Source organism: Puntigrus tetrazona, chromosome 12, assembly GCF_018831695.1.
Source record: "Puntigrus tetrazona isolate hp1 chromosome 12, ASM1883169v1, whole genome shotgun sequence".
Taxonomy (NCBI): domain Eukaryota; kingdom Metazoa; phylum Chordata; class Actinopteri; order Cypriniformes; family Cyprinidae; genus Puntigrus; species Puntigrus tetrazona.
Genome location: NC_056710.1, coordinates 84,190 through 94,850, shown reverse-complemented (window position 1 = coordinate 94,850; position 10,661 = coordinate 84,190).

Below are 10,661 nucleotides of genomic sequence, written 5' to 3'. Positions count from 1 at the left end.
TAGGCTTTGTATATAAATGTATTATTCCTATGCTTTTGTCGTCTTGATTTGTAAAGCTGATTGTCATATTTTAAAAAGTGATGCATGTCGAGAGTTTCTGTGAAGAATCGTGTTGTTTTGAGTGATGGCTGTGGTTTAGTTGGTTAGTTTAGTCGTGGGTTAGTTGAGCATTGGAGATGTGATTGTGATGATCATCTTATTAAATCTTGACTGAAGCGTCACGTGACATGTTTCAGTATAAATAAGCTGAGATGGGCTTTGTGTTCATACAGAACTGCATTCGAATCAAACCTGATGTGTATTTAATGTAAATAAAGACATCTGTTTTTAGGGTTTTTTGTTCAAGTGTTGCTGGGAATCATTGTTTTAATCAGAGCTCCTGCAGGATTTAATGTGTGCTTCAGAGTGTTTCTGTCTCGTTGAGAAGCAAAATAAAAGTGTTTTCTCTCTGTGAGAAGTTAATAAATACAACAGGAATTTATGATTTAAGACAAAAATCGACTTGGCTCGAAAATGAAACCGTTTTCGTTCCCAGATTCGTGTTCTTGTTTAATGTCGTCCTAAGATTCAATGGGACGTTTATTCTGCTTCTGTCTTGATTTAAGAACGTTTATATAGGGATATACTTTTTTTGCAGTCCATGCAACATTTAATTTTAAAATGCTTTAATTCGTAAAAGAAACCCTGTTTAATGTGTTTTATTAGCACAAAAATTAAGTAGTACTATACTACACATAAAAAGTGCAAAGAACTATACTACACATATTTAGCACTAAATATGCCGAAGTGCGTAATAAACACAAAACGATAAATATCGCGTCTCTGCGGCACAAAGAATGTCAACAACGACTGCAGGCCCCCGAGAGCTGCCCCGCGCAGTGCCTGATCAGATTCAGACGCGTTGAAATTATTATTTTCTTCTGACTAGCATTACATTAATTCGCGTTAAAACGTATTAGCGACCGCCGAGCCGTACGATCCCCCTCGAGTCCTTCGGTTTTGGTGTTTTCTCGTGTTGTCTCGGGCTTTTCCCGCGGGCGGCTGTGAGCGCCGCCCGAATGTTTTGGCGTCGGATAAACATGGCGGAGCTGAAGGACTGTGCAGAAATGAAGGTAAGTGCAGATTTAAACTGGCCTTATAAACGACACAGCGAGGTGTGTGCTGGTGTTCGGCAGTGTTTTCACACACACACTCGGTTCTGCGGTGAACGCAGCGGCTCAGGGGTGTGTTTGTGTGTGTGATGGTGAAACTCCACAGAGGCTAAAGGCTAAAGCTAATCTTCACACTGACAATAAAAACTCAGACAGAAAAGCAGCACTTCGCGCGCGCTGCTGGTCATTAAACAGCCATGTTTCTGATGAACATGTCCGTTGTTCTGCTGTCTTATGAAACACTCGAGGTTATATTCAGTCGACTTCATCATGTGTGAAAGTCCGATCAAAACAAACGCTGATTTCGTAAAACAAGCTCGCCAAAATAAATCAGGTTTATTGTCAGATAAACTGAAATAGGCCTGTCGTATTTGGTCTCAGATTATATTTAGCACCCATTCACATTAAAACAGAGGAAACACGCAGGTTTTTAGCTGATCTCATCAGTTATTAGCTCTTTAGGCTGGCAGATGTCAATCAAAACACCTGGAACGAGCTCATGTTTTATGCAGCGGGGGGCGGGGCTAAACGTAATATACCGTTGTGTGTCTGTTTTCATATTCATAAGTGGTTGAAGGAGGCGTGTCCGTTTTTAATATTTGTTTTAAATATCTGCTCCTGTTCTGTACCATTAAAATTCCTCCGTGTTCATCTTATGACGCTTTCCTCCGAAGGATTCCTTGAAGATCATCGGCTCGTAGAGATCCAGGGAGAGTTTGCAGCGTTAGTCGTGTCTGTCAGAGGTGAGTGTGTTTAACAGAATACTTCAGAACAAATTAAATTCTGCTGAAAACCTGCTCGCCCTTTTTCTCCGTCTGAAATGTAGAGTTTGTGTTATTCATCACGTTTATGTCGCTGCAGTGAATGGGTGCCGTCGGAGTGAGAGTCTGATTAAAAACGGCAGAATAATTCACAGCACTCCTGGAGACTCCTCATATTTGAGTGAAAAACGTCTTAATTCTGGATTAGTGTCATCTTCGTCTTCTCCAGATGTTCACTGATGGACAGGAGTGCTGTGACTCTGACGGCACCCATCCACTTCCGTTACTGAGACACTGATGCAGAGACACATTTCTCCACATCTGATGAAGAAACACACTCATCCTGACCTCAGATGACCTGAGGACGAGCGTGTTTTTCCTGTAATGTGCTGTATTATATACAGGGTGACCTGCTCTGTGTGTGTGTGTGTGTGTGTGTGTGTGTGTAGTTGATGATTCAGCAGGAGAAGCCGTTGGCGGGCAGCATGCCGGTGGTTTGGCCCACGCTGCTCGACCTCAGCAGAGATGAGTGTAAGAGAATCCTGCGCAAACTGGGTGAGTCTCGCTGAAGTGTGTGTGTGTGTGGACGCGTCGACGGGGAGCTCACGTGTGTGTGTGTGTGTGTGTGTGTTCAGAGCTGGAGGCGTACGCCGGTGTGATCAGCGCTCTGCGAGCTCAAGGAGATCTCACCAAAGACAAGAAGGAGCTGCTGGGAGAACTGACTCGAGTGCTGAGGTGACAGCCTTCATTTCATCACAACTACACTGTTTTTACTCACTTGAGTGGTTAAACTTAAAATAAAAGAAATGTGCCGTTCTGAGAAATAAATGTAGAATTGCAAGAAATAAACTACAGAAAAAACATGCAATTATCTTTTATTCAATGGCAGAAATAAGCTTTCATAGTTTAAAGCTGAACACTAATAGTGTTTACATTTGCAGAAATATATATATGCATGCATGTATATATGTGTGTGTATGTGCTTTATGTGAGTGTACACTAGAAGAAAAGAGTTTTTGAACAGGGAGAGTTTTAGTTTTTCTTCTGCTCACCAAGACTGCGTTTATTTGACACAAAGTACAGAAAATACAGTAATATTGTGTGAGAGATTTTTACTATTTAAAAGAACTGCTTTCTATCTGAATGTAATTTATTCCTATGATTTTTTTTTTTTAAAAAGCACCGCCATGTTTCTTCAGATGAATGCTGATCATTGGATATTTATATTGATAATAATAACAAATCACAATGATTCAGAATATTAGAATAATTTTTTTGGAGGAACACGCAATGCTAAAGACTTCTTGGATCTCAGGAATTAAGATTTAAGAACTAGATTTTGAAATGTTTTTAAATTGAAAACAGTTCTTTTCAATACTAAAAATATTTCTTTTCTGTATTTTGGATTAAATGAATACAGGCTTGGTGAAACCTTTAAAAACATTAAAAAGTCTTGTCTGCCGATATTGAGTGTGTGTGTGTGTGTGTGTGTGTGTGTGTGTGTGTGTGTGTGTGTGTGTGTGTGTGTGTGTGCGTGCGTCAGCATCTCGTGCGGGCGTCACGGGCGAGAGTGCGCCCGAGCGGTCAATGATGAGCGTCTGACCACCATCGCGTATCAGTGAGTGTCCTTCATTAGTCTGATCTGGCGCTCCAGTGCTGTAGAGCAGGCCTAACGCCGCTGTGTTCTGCAGCATGTCGGGGCCCAACAGCTCCTCGGAGTGGTCCATCGAGGGCCGTCGGCTGGTTCCTCTCATGCCCAGACTGGTTCCTCAGGCGGCCTTCACCGTGATGGCCAGCGCGATGGCCAACGCCACGCACACCAGAACTCCTCGCTGCTGCTGCCCGCCGAGACCGCCAACAAAGAAGGTTTTTTCTGTTTAACACGTTCTTCTTTACAAATGCAAGGCCCTTTTTACAGTAAAAGATGAATAGCCTCGGTCTGAAGGAAATGTAGATTGCGGTCTGTACGGACAGATCAAACTCATCACATGAAGAAGATGACACAGGAGAAGAAAGAGCAACACTTTCACATTAATCATAAAAGAGTGAAAGTACAGACTCTTCAGCTCTTCTTCATCAGTGTGTGATTAACTAGAGTAGAGCGCCATCTGCTGGTAAATCATCACAGCATGGTTTGGGAGTTTTATTAGTAGGGTGTTCCTCACTTTGTGTGTGTGTGTGTGTTGCAGTGGTGGTGTGTTACTCCTACACCAGCACCACCTCCACTCCACCCAGCGCTTCAGCTCCGAGCAGCAGCAGCACCGCAGCCGTTAAATCTCCTCGACCCGCCAGCCCTGCATCTAACGTGGTGGTGCTGCCCAGCGGGAGTACGGTCTACGTCAAGAGTACGTCTCTCACACACACACACACACATACACTCATACAGACACACACTCATACACGCGCGCACACACACACAAATAGACACAGACAGACGCACACACACTCACACAGACACTTATACAGACACGCACACACATACACACACATTCACACACAGACACACACACACTCATACAGACCCATACACACACACACACACTCATACTCACACTCACACACACACACCCTTACACACTCTCACACACACACACACATACACTCATACAGATGCACACATATACCACTCGCAGACACACACACACATACTCATACAGACACACACACACTCGCAAGCACACACACACAAATAGACACAGACAGACAGACACTTTACACACTCACACAGACACTTATACAGACACGCACACACATACACACACATTCACACACAGACACACACACACTCATACAGACCCATGCACACACACACACACTCATACAGACGCTCACACACACACACACTCTCACACACACTCTCTCACACACACACACACACACCCTCATACAGACGCACACACACTCATACAGACGCGCACACACACACACACTCTCTCACACACACACACTTACAGACAGACACACACTCGCTCACACTTGTGTACACTTGTCTTGATTGTCTGTCAAACACATCATACACTTGTCTCTCTCTACTGGACAAACAATGCAGTGGACACAAGTGTTATTTAAAGTGTGCCAGTCACGTTCAGAAGATGACCTGCTCTACCACAGACCTTTACCTTCAGGTAAAGTAAAAAGACTGTTTACCAGCTAACTATCTGCTCGTCGTTCTCAGGCGTGAGCTGCTCCGATGAGGACGAGAAACCTCGCAAGAGGCGGAGAACCAATTCCTCTAGCTCCTCCCCCGTGCTGCTGAAGGAGGTGCCTAAAGTAGCCACGCCCATTTCCAAGACCATCACGGTTCCGGTGGCGCAGCCCTAAGATGAGCAACCTGATGCAGAGCATCGCTAACTTTCGCTGCCTCGCACATGTCCCGGTGAAGATCACCTTCACCAAACCCTCCACCCAGACCACCAACAGCACCACCCAGAAGGTCAGCGCTCCACCGTCAATAACACGCTTACTCCTCCAGTAATACCTAATGAACACATGCTGCAGTGGTGAGCAAAAGACGCTTAATGGCATCAAAGTCCAGCCGCAGATGCTCGAATGTTTCTTCAGAGCAAACGAACGCTGTGACGAATCACTGAATCATATGTTTGAATGATTCACTGAGTCGACTCTGTGCTTCAGGTGATAATCGTGACCACGTCTCCCAGCTCCAACTTTGTGCCGAACATCTTGTCCAAGTCCCACAACTACGCTGCCGTGTCTAAGCTTGTGTCGAGCGCCGCGCTCACCGCCTCCAGCCACAAACAGACCATGGTGATCTCAGCCGGCTCCGCCGCGGCCCCGGGGCCCAGTCCTGTCGCCGTGACGACCATGGTGTCCTCCACTCCTTCGGTGGTGATGTCCACCATCGCGCAGGGTGAGTGTGTGTGTGTGTGTGTGTGTGTGTGTGTCAGGGTTCTGACCGTTCTTTTGAGTTTTTTCACTCTGAAATAGTCTAGTTAAAAGAAGAACTTCACATATTTTACTTTTGTTGTTACATTAGCGGCAGTTTGACATCAATTCAAGCAAACCATGCTACATAAAATATCTAATAACGTACAGTTTAAATAGATAAGCCCATACAAGATAAAAAAAATCAGAGGAACAGATAGTAATTATGATTCATATCCAATTTATAAGCAAAACAAGTGTCAGTGCCATTAAAATGTTTTTAATGAAATGGGTATGATAGGTGATGGCAGTTTATGAGGACACTGCTAATTTTTATTACTTTTTTTTAATCTAATAATGTGAGTAGTTTCCTGTAAGAGAACAATAACACATACAGTCTGTACAGAATAAAAACATTACACCTATGAAGAGTCCCCAGAAAACATGGAAAAACAACAAGCATGTGTGTGTCTGTGAGTGTGTGTGTGTGTGTGCGTGCGTGTGTCTGTGTCTGTGAGGGAGTGTGTGTGTGTGTGTGTGTGTGTGTGTGTCTCTGAGTGTGTGTGTGTGTGTGTGTGTGTGTGTGTCTGAGTGTCTGAGTGTGTGTGTGTGTGTCTGAGTGTGTCCTAGATTTTTGGTCATATTTAACAGTTCAGTTTTTTTAGAATCTAATAAATAACTAATTACTAGATATTACCTAGTTTTTATATCAACTATTCATTCCACTAGTCTTCAGGACACAAAGAAATGTAGAGCTGAGTATCATCAGATGAAAGCTAACACCAGGTTTCCTATTGCGTCCCCAAGGCTAACATGAAAGCGTGAAAAGTAAGGGTCCTAATACTGAGCCTTGAGGTACTGTGTGTGTGTGTGTGTGTGTGTGTGTGTGTGTGTGTGTGTGTGTGTGTGTGTGTTCAGGCGGCTCGTCGCGGCGGTGAGAGTGGCCTCCACTCGTCTGCCGTCTCCTAAGGCTCTGGTCAGCTCTCCGTCTCAGATCCTGCAGATCCTAAAGCTCAGCAGCAGACGGCGGTTCCAGTCTCCTAAAGGCCTGCAGGCCTCGTCTCCTCAGAAGCCGCTGAGCCAAACCCACCATTCAGATCAAACAGGAGTCCGGTGAGCAGCAGCCTCATCAAACACTGCCTTTAAATAAGAGCCCAGTTCGGAGAAACCACTTTAGCGCTCATTTAAGACACACATCTTCACAAACTTATCTACTGAAAGACGCGAGCTTTAAGGGTTTTAAGCTTGATGGAGAAATTATTTTATTTATTAATTTCTTTTTTGATTGAAAATTTTAGTATTGGAATTTTTATTACATTTTGTTCACAATCATACTTTAGCTAAAATACTCTTTATTTGAGAGTGAAATGTTATAGTAGTGTCATTTATTATTGATAAATATTTTTATTTGTAATACTTGGTAATAATTATAATTGTTGTTATTACTATCCTCGTTTATTACTTTTATTATTATCCTTTTTACTTTTTATTATTCTTATTTTATAGCAGAAATGTGATAATAGTAATTATAACAGAGAGAAAACTTGTACCTAAAATTTAGTTTTAGTTAGTAAAAGTAAAGATTTTGTGTGTGTGTGTGTGTGTGTGTGTGTGTGTGTGTGTGTGTGTAGGAGTGAAGATCATCACACAGCAGATGCAGCCGAGTAAGATCTTACCCAAACCGTCCAGTGCAGCGCTGCCCAGCAGTAGCTCCGCCCCCATCATGGTGGTCAGCAGCAACGGAGCCATCATGACCACTAAACTGGTGTCCACTCCCACAGGTACACACACTCTCACACGCACACACACACACACGCTATCAGACACAGACACACACTCTCACACTCAGACACACACTCTCACACACACACTCTCAAACATACACACACACACACACACACTCTGTCACACACATTTTTTTCATTTTGAGAGTGAGACATTAACATTCAAAACTATGCTTTTAATGAGAAGATGATCACTCAAACATGTGAAGTTGTGCCTGTTTTGTAAAATCCAAACAGAACCAGGGTGCAGATGTTCTGTGTGGGTTCTGTGTGGGTTCTGTGTGGGTTCTGTGTGGGTTCTGAGCGGGTTCTGAGCGGGTTCTGAGCGGGTTCTGAGGGTTAGGTTCAGTGAAGCTGAGGGTCATCTCTGATCTGCTGACCGCTGTGTTTCAGGCTCTCAGGCGACGTACACTCGGCCGTCTGTGAGTCCCGCCATCGGTGCTCGGTGGCCACGTCTCCCGCCGGAGCCACGTACGTCAAGACCACGAGCGGCAGCATCATCACCGTCGTGCCCAAGTCTCTGGCCACGCTCGGGGGAAAGATCCTCACCACCAACATGGTGTCGGGTACGAGCTCCGATCTTCTGAAAACTACGCCTTCACTCAAGAAGTGCCTTAGTGAGCATCAAAACTGACCGGTCTCAAGCACAGCGTCCGAATCAGAGTCCTGTTGTTCTAAAATGCTGAAGCAAGGTTTTATCTTCGTGCTTCGTTATCATTAACTCCCAGAATCCCCAAGCGGACTCACGATTGGGTTTCATCTGATCGATCTGAAGCGCCTCATTTATTGAATACAAAGATTATTATATAAAGTGCTGCTTGAAATCGTAGATGTTATTATTCTTCGTAACCCTGGGTCACCAAACCAGCGTATGGCTCAGAATTAATCATTTTTTATGCCAAAAGCTTAATGATGCTTAATGATTATTGATAAATAGCTAGTATTCTAGTAATATGGATCAAGCAAATAATTAGTGTAACTGTAAAATAAAGTCTGTAAATCAGTCAGAAGTTTATTTGATTGTAATATGCATCGCTAAGAACCCGTTTGGACAACTTTAAAAGGCGTTTTCTTACTATTGAGACTTCAGATTTTCTGATAGTCGTATCAAAGCAGACGTCAGCAGGGAGATGATTGATCAGATGATGTGTGTTTCCCAGGAACCACCACCAAGATCACCACCATCCCCATGACCTCCAAACCCAACGTCATCGTGGTGCAGAAGACCACCGCAAAGGGGCGACCATCCAGGGTCTGCCGGGAAGAACGTGGTGACGACGCTGCTGAACGCGGGGTGAGCCAGGCTTTAAACTGCTTTACCTGCAGTTATGAAGAAATAAGGTTTTGACATAAACATAAATCACTGAATACATACTTTAAAGGTGACCCAATCATTGATTCATACGAAAATTGTTGCTGGGTCTATTTTTGTTGTCAAAGTAGAGTAAAGATGTAAGTTTCTTAATTAGAACTGCTGTAAAAAGTCAGTATTATGTTTGTAGTCGTGCTCATTTTTGGAGGACAAAACTCAACACAAACATATTGAAATGCCATTTATTTCCTGCCCTCGTGTCCTGAATTAGTGATGATTCTGAATCTATTTTAATAATGCAGTGAAAGTGTGCACACTAGTCTAGACGTCATCACTTAGTGGGAGTGTGTGCTCTTTAGGGTGTGTTTAGTTTTTGCAGAATAGTCTGTAATAAAAATATTTTTATAGGTTATATATATATATATATATATATATATATATATATATATATATATATATATATATATATATATATATATATATATATCTCACACCACTAGAGGTCACCTGATGCTGATGTGTGCAGTGATGCCTGACGTGTGTGTGTCTCTGTGTGTGTGTGTGTGTCTCTGTGTGTGTGTGTGTGTCTCTGTGTGTGTGTGTGTGTCTCTGTGTGTGTGTGTCTCTGTGTGTGTGTCTGTGTGTGTGTGTGTCTCTCTGTGTGTGTGTGTGTGTCTCTGTGTGTGTGTGTGTCTCTGTGTGTGTGTGTGTGTCTCTGTGTGTGTGTGTGTGTGTGTCTCTGTGTGTGTGTGTGTCTCTGTGTGTGTCTCTGTGTGTGTGTGTCTCTGTGTCTGTGTGTGTGTGTCTCTGTGTGTGTGTGTCTCTGTGTGTGTGTGTCTGTGTGTGTGTGTGTGTGTCTGTGTGTGTGTGTGTCTCTGTGTGTGTGTGTGTGTCTCTGTGTGTGTGTGTCTCTGTGTGTGTGTGTCTCTGTGTGTGTGTGTGTGTGTGTCTCTGTGTGTGTGTGTCTCTGTGTGTGTGTGTGTGTCTCTGTGTGTGTGTGTGTGTGTGTCTCTGTGTGTGTGTGTGTCTCTGTGTGTGTGTGTCTGTGTGTGTGTGTGTCTCTGTGTGTGTGTGTGTGTGTCTCTGTGTGTGTGTGTGTGTCTCTGTGTGTGTGTGTGTGTGTCTCTGTGTGTGTGTGTCTCTGTGTGTGTGTGTGTGTGTCTCTGTGTGTGTGTGTGTGTCTGTGTGTGTGTGTGTGTGTGTGTGTCAGGGAGAGAAGACGCTGCAGGCCGTTCCCGGAGCTAAGCCTGCCATCATCACTGCATCAAGGCCCATCACTAAAATGATCGTGACTCAGCCCAAGAGCCTCGGCGCCGGCGTCCAGCCGTCCACCAAAATCATCCCCACCAAGATCGTCTACGGACAGCAGGGCAAGACACAGGTCTACAGCCTCTCCTGAGCTCATTCATACTAAGAAATACTAACTAATACTAAGAAAGTGAAGAAACAATGCAGTGATTTTACCTTAATACACTCCTAATTACTGAAGTAGTTTAAGAATTTGTAAGATTAAGTGTAACTGTAATTAAATGATAGAAAATTATAGTAATCCCTCACTTTAAAGTAATTAAATTAGAGTAACTAACTGCTTAGTAACTAGTCACACCCATCCCAGATCAAGATGCAGTTACTGTACAAGTGTAACCACTTAAAATACTAAATGGTGAAAAATATCTGTCAAAGGTAACATTAATATCTTAAATTATTTGACTTGTCACGTGAAATGCATCTTGGTTTGTTGCGTACTAATATCAGAGCGCCGAGCTGAGGT